This window comes from Ambystoma mexicanum, chromosome 9 (assembly GCF_040938575.1).
Source record: "Ambystoma mexicanum isolate Mex_15411 chromosome 9, UKY_AmexF1_1, whole genome shotgun sequence".
NCBI classification, from domain to species: Eukaryota; Metazoa; Chordata; class Amphibia; order Caudata; family Ambystomatidae; genus Ambystoma; species Ambystoma mexicanum.
Window position 1 is genome coordinate 87,447,637 of NC_090931.1, and position 16,511 is coordinate 87,464,147.

The 16,511-nt window shown below is 43.2% G+C and overlaps 1 non-coding gene across 1 annotated transcript; it reads left to right on the forward strand.

The window, feature by feature from the left end:
* Positions 1-195: 195 nt before the first annotated feature.
* LOC138490612 (U1 spliceosomal RNA) lies at positions 196-357 on the forward strand. The gene has a single exon (XR_011275551.1). It is a non-coding gene; the product is annotated as a U1 spliceosomal RNA (small nuclear RNA).
* The last annotated feature ends 16,154 nt before the right edge of the window (positions 358-16,511 follow it).

A 16,511-nucleotide genomic window follows, 5' to 3' on the forward strand; every position in this document is an offset into this window, starting at 1 on the left:
AATTGCGCTACAATCTGCTCTTCTGCTGGGCTCTGCCGGCTGGAGCTTCCCCCTACATGCGGGACAGGCAGCTCTGCAGACGCTCAGAGCTTCCGGGGATTGGGTGTTTGGGGCTGGGTCAGGGCCTGCCTTCTCACCCTCGCTTAGCAGGGCTTCCCAGAACTGACCCAACCCCTGCCCTCTTGCATGCAACTCATACTTAGCTGGCAGGGGAGAATGTGATCTCAAGGGCAGATCTCCCAGGGTGAGGCTTACCCATTGCACATCGGATTTGCTGACCCCTGCTATGTTCTCAAATGCGGGATACATGACTGCATTATTTCTGGTAGTGGGGGACTGCGTTCGCGCTCTCCCCCCGATTTATTGGTGAAAGAAAAGGTAAAGTGTGCACTCGGCCTGCTAGGTTGCATACTTTTAGATTGTGCTCACATTGCGTTTAACTCTTCGAGTAAGGAGGGTGAGCAGCGGATGTTCCAAGAGGTGGAAGATTGAAACTTATAGTCATTAGGGTCAAAGATTGGGTCTCTGTATAAATCAGAGAAGTATTATATCCAGGCGTCCTCTGTTACGGCTCCAGTTTGTACATGGGCGTGAGACGAATTTGATTTATAGTTAAGAAGACACCATATTTCCTCAGAATTTTTAGACCAAATCGAAGAAAGCATAGCTTCACCATCTTGTTGCAAAATCCACGCTCGACGGCCACAAATCCAGTTCGAATATTTGCATTTAGCTGATTTCAATGCGATATTGGTTTTAGCATTATTTGTCACAAGGATTTGTCTCTTTTCCTTAAGATATTCAGCCATGCGTATTTTAATTGCAAAGTCGAACGAATGCTTATGAATTTTCACATTTGAATTTGGCAAAATGGTATTCTGAAATGGTTCTAAAAAGTCAGTATACTCGATCAATTTATATGAGTTATCTGACTTATGTATGGCATGTGAGAACTTCATTAGGTTTCCATGTGACCATTTTAGACGGTTTTTGGTATTATTAACCATTAGATGTTGAGTGAGCCATGGTCTGATAGAGGGAGCAGATGACCAGTTAAGCTGTAGTGAGAGAAGGTGGTGATCACTTACTGTCTGCGGGATTATTTCTAACAAAACAACTCTATTAAACATAGATTGTTCAAAATACATATAGTCGATGATACTTTGACTAGTGTTGCGCTTCCATGTGGGATTCGGTGATATGTCTCTTTCCACTGAGCCATTTACCACTAGCATATTACGATCAGTCATGAGACAGGACCAGGTGGAAGAGGCCTTTGTCTTGTTTTTGTTAAGATAGGATAGACAATCCATGTTTAAGTCGCCCACTATGATGGTTTCAGTGATACCAGTTGTTACTGGTATGAGGTCTAGGAGCCCCGTCAACCCCTCAAAAAAGGCCACGTTGGATAGCCCTACCGGGTTACGGTAGATATTAATATGAGCTATTATGTGGTTGTTACAAGTAATTTTCACAAGTTGCATGAAGATGTTAACATGCATCCATGCTTCAATTTTAAATCCAAATTTCCTGTTAGCAGCCACCATTAAACCTGACGAAGGCTGACCACGGAATCCCATCTTTGCAGGTAATAGTATAACATCAAAATTGTCCCAGGTGGGAGGTTCCAGATACCAAGTCCCTTGGAGAGCGATTATGGCATATTCAGCCAATGGTTTCAAAGAAATATGCAGATGGGCATGACCACGGGTATTCCAGGAGGCTATCTTAATAATATGGGTCTGCAATGTAGTTAATGGTTAATTCCTGGGAGCCTGCATGACATCACGGGAGCTAAAGTAAATTTGGGAATGTTTATCAGAGGGGGCATCCTCACGTTTTGCAATATGATCTGGGTCTTGGGCCAATAAAAATCCCATATCAAATAGGGTCATTTTGGCCAGCCATATTGTGTTTTAGACTATGCGATAGGGGATCCATAATCTCACAAACGCTGTGGAGGCATCGGTGAGGTATTCAACTTGGGTGATGTCATGCGATGCTAAATCCTCTAATTCAAAGACATCGCTAAAAATATTCAGTTCACTTTGTCAGTTTAAGTTGAATTTGGGATAAGGACCCTCACAGCATTTTAGAATTAGCGTGTGACAGGCTGAGGCAGAACGAATGGAATGACGGGACTGCTTGTTGTTAGAAATGTTCAGCTCATGGTTGCTGGAAGGGATGTTATTTCTTTCCAGATTGTATTTTGGGTTTACTGACATCGGACAAGGAGCTTGTTTAGATACATCCAGACCTCCATTATTTGATGGATTCAATGGAGTTGCTTGTTGGACCACCAGAGAGGTCCAGCATAGTGATTTTGGTTGGATGTCAGAGGCTGATTTCTTTAATTGTTCATTCTGGGACAGACCACGATCATCCTTATAAGAGTCTAATGCCTTACGCATTTCCCTCAGGATAAGGGATATTTGCGATTCAATTTCATTATTATTGGGCGTTGGTAACAGTTTGTCTGAAGGTGAGGCCAGTGCCTTAGTTGGGATCGTGTCATGATTTTTATCAATGTCACCAGTTTCAAGCACCTCAACCAAGGCATCCAACAGGTCATGGACCGCAGGAGCTACAAGAGGGACCTGTCCAACAGGATTCAGTAATACATTAACTGGAATGATTGGAGAAGTCTTTAAGGCTTCTGCAGCCACAGAACAGGTTGTAGTGATTTTTTTAAAGAAAGCATTTAAGGAAGCTTTTGTCTCGCGTGCAGCAGGCATGATCTTAGTTTTTTTTTGAGTGGATGCTCTTGTAATCTTCTTAGGTTTCGGAGGGATTGCAGTAGCATTACCAGGTGTCGGAGCAATGACATTCAAGATAGGTAATACATTATCCAACATGGGATCAGGTACAATTGAATCCTGCACACTCAACCACAAATTGTTTGTTGTAGTTGGTTGTGCAAGAGGCAATTTTGTAGGACTTGATGTGATTATATGAGAGATAATGGGCACCACAGGATGAGGGGTAAGAGTAACAAGGGTTGGAACCAAGGCCATCTGATTGCTAGTTAGATCACTTGCCATTACTTGGGTGAAAAGCGACTTGAGGAGCCAGTTTCACTTTTTGTGTCCATAACAGTAAGTCGTCCAACTTAGATTCCTGTTTTGTTATTTTTGTATCCAATGCTTCAAAGAGTTTAAACAGGGATAATAAGGTGGTATGATTGCTGCCAGTGTAGTTTGTAACAGCAGCGACTGAGTTTCAGCAGAATCACCTTGTGGTCGCGTCATAGGGCGACGCGGTGTGGGATGCACATATGAGATTGCAGACAAGGAGTGAACTGATAACACAGGCTCAGAATTTTGAGGAGAATTTTGAGAGTTTTGAGAATTGCGAATCGATATTGGGGACTCACACTGGCTCGCATAGAGAGAGACCTCTTGATTGTCAGGGGCTTCTGGAGTGTAATCAGTAGACATGGTGTGTTGAATAGTGCGGTCAACCACTACAGGAAGGATATGACAGGGCGAGTTTAGCATTGTATTATCAGAGACCTCTCGTGGTGCCATTAAACCCGCTACAGTTCTAGTAAGAGGCCGCTGTATTGGTAGACTAGGGTTATTATTTGACTTAGGTGGCTGGAAAACTTGTACTTTCAGCTGGGCACCTTGTTTAGGGGTTGACAAGCACATAGGGTTAGATACTGTTGTACTGGGGCCCCTTGGTGTACTAGGGCATGGTGTCAACACAATAGACTTATGAGAAGATATTTTTTTTTGCGGGTTATTTTGGTTTACCATTGGAGGCATGTCGGATTTCAATGAGTAAAGCCGACCACGTTTAAGCATTTCAAATAAACAGATTTCACTAAATAGTACAACAGCACACTCTAAACTGTTTTTACAAGAAACACTTCAACTGGAGCCTTATTAGGCACTTACTTATGAATAAAGATAAAAAATAGGCCACCTCCACCGTCAATGCGGCAAAGCGGGTAAGCGGTACTCTGACCGGCACTCGCCCGTGTGCGTGCGCGCTGTGCGCGTGCACGAACAATTTGTATTGCAAGGGAGTTCTCAACACAGCCAATCGCCATGGGAAGTGGGCGGTGCTGAGGAGGCTCAGCCAGAAAAAAAAAGAACAATTCTGGCGCCACAAACGCCAATGCAATGGCTGACACTGACACTTCGCAGGGAAAACGTCCAAAAACCAAAGTCCAGCACAGGAGCAGGAGCAGAAGCAGCAGGCAGTGGAGGTAAGCAGGTTTCTGACCGGTTCTCGCCCGTGTGCACGCGCGCTGTGCGTGTGCGCGAACAATTTGTATTGCAAGGGATTTGTTAACAAAGCCAATCGCCATGGGAAGTGGGCGGTGCTGAGGAAGCTCAGCCAGAAAAAAAAAAGAACAATTTTGGCACCACAAACGCCAATGCAATGGCTGACACTGACACTTCGCAGGGAAAGCATCCAAAAACCAAAGTCCAGCACAGGAGCAGAAGCAGCAGGCAGTGGAGATAAGCGGTACTCTGACCAGTACTCGCCCGTATGCGCGCACGCTGGGCGCGTGCGTGAACAATTTGTATTGCAAGGGAGTTGTCAACACAGCCAATCACTGTGGGAAGTGGGCGGTGCTGAGGAGGCTCAGCCAGAAAAAAAAAAGAACAATTCTGGCGCCACAAACGCCAATGCAATGGCTGACACTTCGCAGGGAAAACGTCCAAACACCAAAGTCCAGCACAGGAGCAGGAGCAGAAGCAGCAGGCAGAGTGGGTAAGCAGTACTCTGACCGGTACTCGCCCGTGTATGTTAGTGTAATATTGAAGTACAATTAATTTTCAGTTCACAGGCTAAGGGAAGCAATAATGTGTTAACTTATTTTTGGATGGCACACAGCTACGCTAGGTAAGTAAACCCTGTTGATCTAATATTCAATTACAGTTGATTTTCAGGTCACAGACTAAAGGAAGCAATAACGTAACTCATTTCAGGATGGCACACAGCTATGCAAGGTAAGAAAACTCTATTAGCTTTTGTATAGAGCTTCCATCAACCTAAAAGGTAAGTATGACCTAGGCAGACTTATTCTGGACAGGCTAACACCAAGTCAGGGGAAGCAAGACCCAATTGGGGCCTCTCATACTATTATCCTAACAGAAATAATAAAGTGAAACCAGCAGTATTAACTTTGGGAAGAAGGGAACCCACAGGTGAATAAGTTAACCTTCTATCTACTTTCTGTTAGAATGGTGAGACAGTTTCTAAAGGAAAGTAAGACTTTGAGAATACCTATTTAAGAAGGCACACAGCTTATTCAAGGTAAGTAAATCCTATATATATATATACTTTTCAGAACTTCGGAACATATCTAAGGTAAGTAATAACAATTTGTAACTTTTCACTCTGAGAATTTAAAGTTACCAGCTAACCTTTTTACAAGTAAGCTGGTAACTTTAAGTAAGCAAGTAAGCGAGAGCCGGCCCACGCATAAAGGCTCACGAATTAAGAGCTTTAGAATGAATGTGCCGAGCCTTAGTTTCCACTGTTCATCTTCACCTAAGCAGGAGCTCGGCCAGCGCCACACCTCGCTGCTGGAGCAGAGCCTCTGCCAAGAAATCACATCTGGGAGTCAAGGTAAGCCTGGGCACCTCCTAGAGTGTCTTGTTCCATCAGCTGCTTACCCAACGCAGCTTCAACCTAATTGCACAGAGCCCACTAGTTTTGAAAACTCACCCGAGGATCACAGCATTCAAGTGCTGCACTGAAGCATTTTTTGTTTTATTGCCCTGCCAGAAGCTACCTCCATTACGAACCACGAGGAGGTTCCAAATTGAAGATGGCAGCCGCTTAATTTTTGCAGAACCCCATCACCCATACCCAAATACCAGTGTGCCGAAAACCTGTCTGCGGATTGGCTGAAGCTGCATACATCAGCCAATCACGCAATGCCAGCAGGCGAGAGCCGACCCACGCACGAAGGCTTCCAAATTAAGGCTCCTGTCCTGAGCCTGTCAGAGCCGGGCGAAATGGGCCACGAAGCGGCCGCAATCTAGAGGTAACACCTTCATTGTAACAACACTAGTTGACTATCATAGACCATTATACTATGAGTCCAAGATTCACAATGTGCATATGACTTATGCAGCATCCCCAAGCGTCGCCTGCCTGCCCTGGCCCCATGTTCCCTTCTCAGTCGGCAGATTACATTACTTGATCACCTGCGCAAACAGATCACTGTCTCACACCCATATGCCCGCGCCCCTCTTATATCTGCAATATCCTAACAAGTCGGCAATGTACTAATGCCAATCTGTGTTATAGCTTGTTCATGCTCTACATATCAACCATGCATTCGCTCAGTGCCATCCTGCTACCTCCTCATTGTTTTTTTTGTTTTCTCCCATACTATATGCCTCACATTGTTCTTAGTTGTCTGCATCTCACTTTAACTGCATAGGTAACTGAGAGTATCTTGGATCAGTACATAGCGTTGCGAAAGCCCACCCCCGCTGATTACAGTAAACTCCTTGGCCATCAATCTGACTCGAAACATGTTTTATACCCTCTGCATGGCCCTGTGCTAACACGAGACTATAAAGTAGGCCCAGCTGCCTGGCAAAACCAGACACTGTAACTGTGAATGCAAACAACTGACCATATACACACGTTTTCACACGCGCTTTACATGCTGCTGTACCCTTATGTATCATTTAGCCTCAAATTCCTAACTCAATGTGCCACAGTTAGCATTCAAAATGGCTATCTGATTGTAACACCTATAGCTTATTGTGTTGTCCTTGCATTGCGCTGCATATCCTCCTGTGACCACTCTCACATTTTGTATGCAACACTTTACCTATAATACTGCCCCCTTACCTTTTAGGCAATCCTTTGCATCTCGCATCTAACTATATCTTATCCTCTGCGGTATTCACTGTTGTTGCATCTTGCCGGTCACTGTATTGGGCTCTCCTACTGCTTCTGAATCGGCTTGCACCTATTGTATTGTTGCATCCCCTCTCTCATTGAGGCATTTTTTAAACTGCACATTTAGCGGCCTCCCATATGTTGCTGCACCTATTGATTCTGCATCTAGCTGCTCCTGTTATACTGTAGCAGCCACTGATTTGTGCATATTCACAGGGCGAACACACCTAGTCATCTTTTGATATGCAAGACCCTTTCATCTTGACCTGTTCACACTAGTATTACTGCACAGCCTACCGGTTACCCCATCTGATTTGTTCCATTGTGCCAGAGTGACTACTAGCACCACTGCTATGCCAGGTCTCATGCTGGTGTTGATGTTTCCAGTGTTGCTGTTGCTAGCCCAATCTGACCATCATCTGGAGAAACATCCACACTCTAGCTCCTTCATCGAAACTCCCACCTTAAAGTATATGCCTTGTACTGCAGGCACCTATATACAGTTAGGAAAGGGACTGGCCCGCTTACTTTGTGCCCGTCACCATCCCATCCCATGTCTCACCCCCTTCATTGACACAACTGCGGATTTCCTCGCCCTCTCCCTCTTACTTAATAGCTCCTCTCCCACACAGGACGAGGTGAGGCCATACCCCAACACTAATGTCTGCCCCCTAACCTGCCACCAGACGGACTCACAAGAACATACTGCCTACCCACGTGGATAGCCCAGAAACGGATAGCCCAGAGACACTCCCATGCCACCACAACCCCCCCGCTGCATGCCCTCTCCTATCAGAAACCCCTTTCACATGATTCACAAACTACTACCGATTACTGCCTTCATGTCCTATTGTTGGACTCACTAGAAGACTTAGACTATCTTCTTGCTCCTACCAATGCCATGCCCATCGGCATAACAAGCCACATATGCCAGTCATTCATAATTTACAAAAGCCTAAGACTCACCACAATATAGTTGCAGCGTTAGCCCCACACCTGAATAACAGTCCATGTACCACAAAAAGGGCCAACCCTCCTATCCCAACTCAACTAAAGTCACATATGTCAGACGATAGCTCAACATGGCTCATAAATGCTTACCTACCTATCAAGATCCTAGCCAACACCAATGAGACCCTACACCTAAAAGGTGCTCTCATCAATGCCAGATCCATCAATGCCCATGCCCTGGATATTGCAGAAGCCATCAAAACCAATGACCTACGTGATCAAGATTCCTGATAACCGCCTGGACTGCCTGACTTTACCTGGACTTTTGCTGGTCCCGCCCCCTAACACAGGAAGTGCATATAATCTACTTCCCGCAAGCATTTGCGCGCGCGCATTAAGTACTGCTATAAGTTGCGCTGTTTGCTGTGGAGTTACGCTGCCCTACGTGCTCAAGATTCCTGGAAACCGGCTGGACTGCCTGACTTTACCTGGACTTTTGGTATTTCTTTACTTGCCCTCATTACTGTTGTCATACACTCTAATATAAGTATATATTACTTATATATGTCCCTTTTTTCCATTATTTCAGCTGGTCCCGCCCCCTAACACAGGAAGTGCATATAATCTACTTCCTGTGCGCATTTGCGCGTGCGCATTAAGTACGCGCCATAAGTAGCGCTGTTTGCTGTTAGCTGGCAGCTGGTTGCTAGTTGCTTTAAACATTCTAACATCAGGTAAAAGGGAGTAAATAATTGTTGCCCATTGCTTGACGGGCCATACTCTTACTTAGCCATTTTTTTGTTGATTCTGCTACTTAGCCAAGTGCTGTCAAATTACTTAGTGCATACATTGGTTTTATGTTCAGTGTGCTTATAATCATCAAATTCAAACTCACTAACTAATTTGCACTAAAATTCCCTTTTTTGGATCAACGACGTTGATCTCCTGTTAATACAAACATGGCGAGTGGACTAAGAAGCGCTAGGGGCAATTTGATTACCCCCTTTCCGCTCTCTTCTAGTAACATTGACTCGCTTGTATGTCATGGGAAAACCTCATACATCGAATCGACTGCCCCGAATGCTCATGCCGTGACTTCTGTCAAAGAAGAGTTGCCCATGCCCTGTCGTGCTTCAAATGCTGCCCAAATACATGTGCGGAGAAATTCCCCAATCTCTAATCACACTCTACCCCTCGCACCCTCCGTGCCTTCTGCCTCTCCCTCCTCCATTAGCATAGATGATTTCAGAAGTTGCTCTGAATCACCCCTGGTCCTTAAAACCGACAAAAAGCAATTCAATTTAACTATGGAGAAAATGGAGGCGCTTGATCAGGCCGTCTGCCGCTCTATTGGCACCTTGACACCAATAGTATTTAACTCAGTAAAAAAGCGCATGTCCTTTAATTCGCACCTGCCGAACTATTCTAAAAGTCTCTGGACATGAGCACTGAAATTGTTGATGATATAAACAAAGAGCCACCTCCATCTCAAACCACCTCAACTCCGGAACCTGTGGTAATACACAATCAAGCCTCTCACCTATCACCATCTCCTGATGAGAGTCCTATCCAACATCCCCCCGGTTCCTTTCCGGTAATCATCCGGATCCTAGAACTCCTTTGACAAAGGCCACGACCTGACCCATCTCGAATTGAAGGAGATTAAATCAATGCTCTTACTCATGTCCTCAAAGATGGATCGCATTGAAGGGTTTATTATGGCAGCGGAAACACTAAAAAACCTCAAAGTAGCCCCAACTTCAAATCACTCACTTGTGACCAATACAATCTTGAAAAATAAAAAGACTCAGTGCTGTCTCGAACGCACTTCCACACCTCCTTCAATCTCTTTGGAAGTCTTGCCAAACCCCCCTGTATGTATTTGTCAAAATGCTCCAACTGAGCTAAAAACAGCCATAGAAAAAGTGAATACCATCATAGCGCTATATACCCCAAAATTCACTCAGCCTAAAGACGGCCCCGATAGTCCAACTGAGCTGCTCAAAGTACTCGAACAAATGCAGCCGGACTCTCGAGAACATCTTTCAATAGAGAGGACTACTGGCTTTATGTTTCGGAGAGCTAAAAAACTTCATCAAAGAGCTGTTAAACGGTATGCTAAAAGAAGAAAGGATGCCCTGACCAAAGGTTCCAGTACCCAAATCGACCCAACTAATCAGTCATTACCCATTACTACTGAAACAACAACAGATGAAGACCACATTGATCTTCAACAACTTTCAAAAGAAAGCCAAGAAGCCTTAATTCTGCCCACTAAACCTAATTCGAAACCACCTAACAAAGCAACAAATACCCCAAAAATGCCTATCTCATTTGCCCAAGGAAATCATATCTGTCAACTCCGACAACAAAGAAGCACCTATATATCTTAAAGAGACCAACAATGTGCCTATAACAACCAAACGAAGAAATAAAAAAGAAAATGTGATAACAAAATCTTATCCATGTGCTTGGAGTCCCAGATCGAGCAGGCTCCGATACAATTGACGGGAGTTACATCGAATTTGGTCAATTATTTTCCAATATGTGGCAGAATTCGTACTACCCGTCATGATGATACTCTGCCCTTAGATTCTCCCATCACTACAATGACCAAAACCTATAGTGAAGCCTGCACAAATGTTCTTAATTCCGTTCCAATTTCTACTTGAATTACAGACCTCCCTAATATCATTGGTCCTATGACAGTAGCAAATGGACGGGACATCGATCCACCTGCAGCAGTATTGCCAGTGGTTCAACTACCATCTTCACATCTGAAAAATTCAGACCGAGTACTACTAATGTATTATCATCCTCTACCACCAAGTCCTTAATTGAACCTAACTGTCCTACTATCAATACTGATAAAACGGACCCTCCCAGTATAGTCCGAACAGAGATAGTAGTTAACGGACGAGGTAAAGTAACATCTCTTACAATACTACCACTCACAGAATGCCTTTCCTTGCCTACAACTAATCAGACCTGCCTAGTGCACCAGCATCCTCTGATCACAATTGCACATTGGTGCATGGCCTGCGCTACATAGATCTATCTTAGAAGCTCAAACCTCCACAATGCTAACACATCACAATATTTTAGACATTCTGAGGAAAGAACTTTACGAGAGATCCAGCAAAGCCAGCCTGGACAATGAACTATCAAGTCCAAACCCGATCAGTTCGAACAATCATGTCCCCCCTCCTGATAACATCTCTGACCCTCACATAAAATCGTTCGATCGACCCCCTGATAAGATCCAACACATCACCACGGAAAAACACCATCAGATAGGGTTAGAAGGAAAGCGCGAATTACTTGGGAAAAATCGCATTAATCGTGCTTTTCTTCTAATACTCTTCAGTCTAATCCCCCAATTACGGATGTTTAAATCAGAGGATATCCTGAGAGTATCATTATCTACAGAAAACAACTACCGTGCTGTGTGTTACTTGTCCTCTGAAGCTGTCATGAAATACCTATGGTTCAATAGGGAAGGTATAAAAGAAGAAGGCCTTGCCCTAAGCACAATGGAAAATTAACAAGAAGCAATGAAATTCATTGAGTATAAATGCTCGCAGGCTTCTAATCCTGAATCACAATCTGCTCTGCTACCTAAAACTAATGAGGATGCAAATGCAGCTATCAACGAACTACTAAATAAAGCGGGAATTTCTCATGATCTCCCGTGGCTAGCCCCAATGCTCAACTCCCTTTTCAAATTCCAGGAACCATATTCTACATCGTAGCTGCCCACAAAAACTTTCCTAACTTTTCTATCTCGGAATTCATGCGGCTATCACAATCTTATGAAATGGCACTCAACGATAGATTGTGATAACCGTCCATCAATATTAATGATATAAGAAACCATGAAAACCATTGCTTTTTCGTTACCTGACTATACAACGCACTGCTTACCGGCCATACGATCTTCTGCTGGTCGCCCCTCTGGAGGCATCTTGATAGCAGTAGATAATGCCCTAATGTTTAGTTCCAATATTGTTTGGAAGGCCAACAATTTGCTCGTGATATTGTTAAAGACAAATATCTATAAGTATTGCCACCTAATTGTAATTACAATTTATTGGAATCCGGCGCACACTCCAATTGATGAGATGATTAACTTGGTTGAGAATTGCCTAGAATTTGTAACTCATGAATACCAAAATATTGAAATAATACTAGGAGGCGATTTTAATTGTGATTGTAGGACTAACAATGAGCTTAGAGGCTCCAAAAGTAATATACTATCAAAGCGCAGAGGCACCATATGGAGGAACTTTTTAAAAGATTGGGACCTGGACATTATTACACCTGACCAAAAAAGAGATGTAAAATTTTCAACGATTGATTTTATATTCGTCACTCACAATCTGCTTGTAACATCAGAGCTGCTAAAAATCACCCCAATGTCATATGGTGACCATGCACAAATACTGGGCAAGTTAAAAATTAATTTCCCTATTTTGGCAGCTGATCCTTCTACAATGTTGTGCAAAATAGATCGCCCGCAGGTTTCTCTGAGATGAAGTCAAGTTTTATGCAAACAATTTGTACAATATGTAACGCTGGCCATTCCCAATCGCCACATCTCGGAGGAAGTCCCCAATAGTGCTATGGAGTTAATTTACGCTGAAATAATTCATGTTGCATTATTACATTTTAGCAACAAAAAAAAGTACTGTCACCAAACATAGACATTTATTTGATCCTCTCTGCAAAACTCAGAAGCGAGAAAAAAACAAGGTCCTTAGAGACTTGAAAAAAACAATGATTTATCCCGTAAAACGTATCAAATACAGCGAAATCGAATCATGGCTTCATACAAACAAAACATAAAACACATAAGAATACTAAGACCCAATGAACTTAACTGTAACCTTATTAGAGCCATAACAGCCCACGATACACAAACCATTTGGTGAACTATCAAAACCAACCATAATCAAGTGCCACTCTCAGCTCCTAATGCCATATCTGAATCTACTTGGCACAACTATATCATAAATAAATTTCGGATCCCTTATCAGTTTCTGAATATTCGTACAACTTCTTTACTATATCAAGACCTTCCCTGTTTGAAATGGACCATTTCTGATATTAAGTGGGCTATTTCGAAACTTAACTATTCCAAATCAGCCGGTCCAGATGGCTTTCCCCCCCTGCCTGTACAAAGCAGATCCGGATTTATGGGCTACGATTATAAAAACCAAATTTCAGGCCATTCTCAACTCGGGAATTATTCCTGCTCATTGGCTCTCGGCTAATATCATACCGATATTCAAAAAAGGAGACCCTTCCATGCTACAGAACTACCGGCCTATTGCCCTAATTGATACGGAAGCAAAACTCTTCGCAATTCTTCTTCTCTATGATCTCGAAAAACATATCGAAATGAATGAGTTATACTATAAATATCAAACTGGGTTCAGGAAAGGGATGAGTACCTCGCTCAATGCCATGATAATGGCATTTACTATTGCAGGAGCAAAACAAACATCTGCAAATCCAGTTTATATTGCCCTTATCGATATGACTTCAGCTTTCGATACTGTGATACGGAATCTATTATGGGTCAAACTAACTGAAATGGGAATACCGCCAGTGTTAATATATTGGTTCATTGCTTTGCACACCAACACCTCCTACAAAATCAAACTCACTTCTGAAGGCCGTACAACCAAACCAATCAGCTCTGTAATTTAGCCGCAACCTTTTTCAACTTGTACCTGGCAGACCTCGACAAAGGCTGGCTCGAGAAAAACTTCTCTGTGAAAATCGGGCTTATCCGATTAAAATGGTTCGCCTTTGCAGATGATATCATTCTTGTAACGCCCACCTGGTTCCCACTGGGGCGCTGATCTAGTCTGGATTACTGCGGCCTCTTCTAGCGTGATGCACAGGACCCGGAACACCGATTGGACAGGACCTCCAAATCGTGCTTCCTTGGCCCGTAGGAATATCCTTCTGCAGATGAGAAAGGGGATTAACAGTCTGCAGAATGGTGTGCTAGCTCCCACTTTCCCCCCTCCGTTCCTCTCTATTCCTCCAAACCCGGTTTAAGCTCACCTTATGGTTTGGAAGGTTGAACTCTCCATCCTGCTTCTGGTGCAGGGGCGCGCGTTCGTCCAGTTACTTCACTGGTTTTCAGAATGGCGCTGGCAAAATCCACTTGACTTTCCTGAGCGATGCGCTGTAAGTATGAAAGTTCAAAGTTCAAGTGAGGCCCCCTTTATGCTGTCTTTCTCACCTGTGATCTGTCCTTTTTTTCAGGTGCAGAATGAAGGCGATGCGTCGAGGGGTTAACCTGCCGAGGTGAGTAGTAATCAGGGCGAACCCTCTAGATGTCCTTATCATTCCTCTGAAATGTCTCTAGTCCTTTCCCCATAGGGGCCGGGGTACGGTACCTGCCAACGGGGCGGCGCCGACCCGAAATGTGGAAGAAAAGCCGGTAAGTATTATGGCTGTTAATCAGGCTTTCCTTCTGTGTGTCCTTCTGCTCACCTTTTGTTTCTTCCTCTCTCCCCTAGGTGCAGAGATGTGGCGTCCGATGCTGACAGCCGCGATGGAGGGGGGAGATGTCTCGAGGACAGGACAGGTGAGTGAAGCGTGGCGCTGCAGCGAGCAACGCAATGCTTTTAAATTGAAGTCTTCCTTCAGGGATGCTGGCGAGAAGATTCCGGATCCAGGTAAGAAGCTTGAAATAATCCTTGGTTTTCACCTTTCTCTTCTCTTCCTTCCTTGCAGGTCTTCCAGGTTCAAGACGGGCGTGGCTGCAGTCCAGGAGCACTAGCACATAATCTAACTCCCAACCCTGCCAAAACAGCAGTGATGAAATTTGGTGTTCAGAAGAAAACTGGAAAATTCCAATGGTATATTATGCAAACTATCATCCCCTCTCATATAGATACGATTTACCTAGGGTACTATCTATCCGAGAAAAACTCCATTAAAATGTGGACTGACCTATTAAACAACAAGATCAGACCACTCACATCACAGTTAAAAATAATATATGCGAAATACTGCAAGTTTTCCTTAACTCCTTTCATCGAGTTCTTCACGCTGAAAATCAAAAGTGTTATTCTTTATTCAGTAGATATATGTTTGGGCGAAATGGGTGCGATCTTGGATCAATTACAAGGGACATCCTTGAAACGCGCAATGTCCCTTCCAATGTCACTGCCTAACGCAGTCTTAAGGCACGAGCTAGGACTAATAGCGTTATCCACTTGCTGGAAATGGCGACTCCTTACAAATTTCGCAAAAATAATTTATCCTAGGGCGAATTCCCTATATGTGGATATGAAGCAAACAATTGACTTAAGGCCAACGACCCCCATGGATCAATATCTGACAAGAATCCATGTTATTCTGAATGATGCCAACATTACAGTGGATGACGTTTATATTAGACCTGCTTATGCCAAAAAAAAGTTGTTTGAACTTGACTGGTGCACAACTATCGACCAAATAGGGTCATACAAACTCTACAAGGAGTACTATCTATTCACAAAAAAACGCACACCTAGATACGACCATAACACTCTATTTCCTTGTTATTATACCCGCACAGCCTATTTACGGTTTACATTTAATTTACTATATACCAAAGAAAGAATTTCGAATTGGGCTGGGCAGAAGACAAGCATTGAAAACAAGCATTGTAGATTTCCCACATGTACTGAAACCACAGAAACATTAAAACATCTGATTTTATATTGTCCTTATTTTAAACATTCAAGAACTGTTTTACTCATGGAATTTGTGAATATCAATTATACTGATTGTTTATTATTCCTATGGGCACGAATGATGCAAGGCAATCACAAACCTCTGATTTATGCCTTAACGAGATTTTGCAAACTGATAGAAAATACCATTCCAATACCAATGTTTGACAAACTGCATAGGTAAACTCACCAAATCAGGCGAAGAGATATACTATTGATGTTGTATTTTCTTCTCTTTTTAACCTGAGTATGTTTGTTTCTGTTTTGTAAATCTAACCTTTGTCTTGTTTTGGTACAGGAAATGTTTTATTATGAAGTTTTATTGAATAATGATTTTACATTTTTGTATGAATTATATTGTATTGATTATCTGTCATCTCAATTTTGTAAAGGTTCTGTTACTCTGTAATAGAATCAAGAACAAATAAATATTTTTTTTTTTAAAAAACCAATGACCTAGACTTCAGAGCAGTCACAGAAGCATGGCTCCACACAGCTTCAGGCCCTCATCTCTCCTTAGCCATCCCAGAGGTTTTCTCTATCTTTACAAAGGATAGAACAACAACAAAATGAGGCGCAGTAGCATTATTAGCAAAGAAAGCCTTGAACACAAGGACCTCTATTGAACCCCCCTTCACTGCAGGTGAAGTTATCACACTAAAAATCTCTCTCACACATAACTGCACTCCCACTCTACATATCATCTATAGGCCCCCAGGCGCTATTTCCACATTTGAAGATGACATCACCTCACTTCTGGCACATGATATGAAACCCCACACTAAAGCCATCATTCTGGGCGACTTCAACTTAGGCCTGAACGACCCACAGGATATTCATGCAGGCCTCCTGGCTAATTCCATGAAAGCCCAAGGCTTCAAACAAAGAACTTGCTCCCCTACACATGAAAAAGGATGTACCTTAGATTGGATAGTTGACACT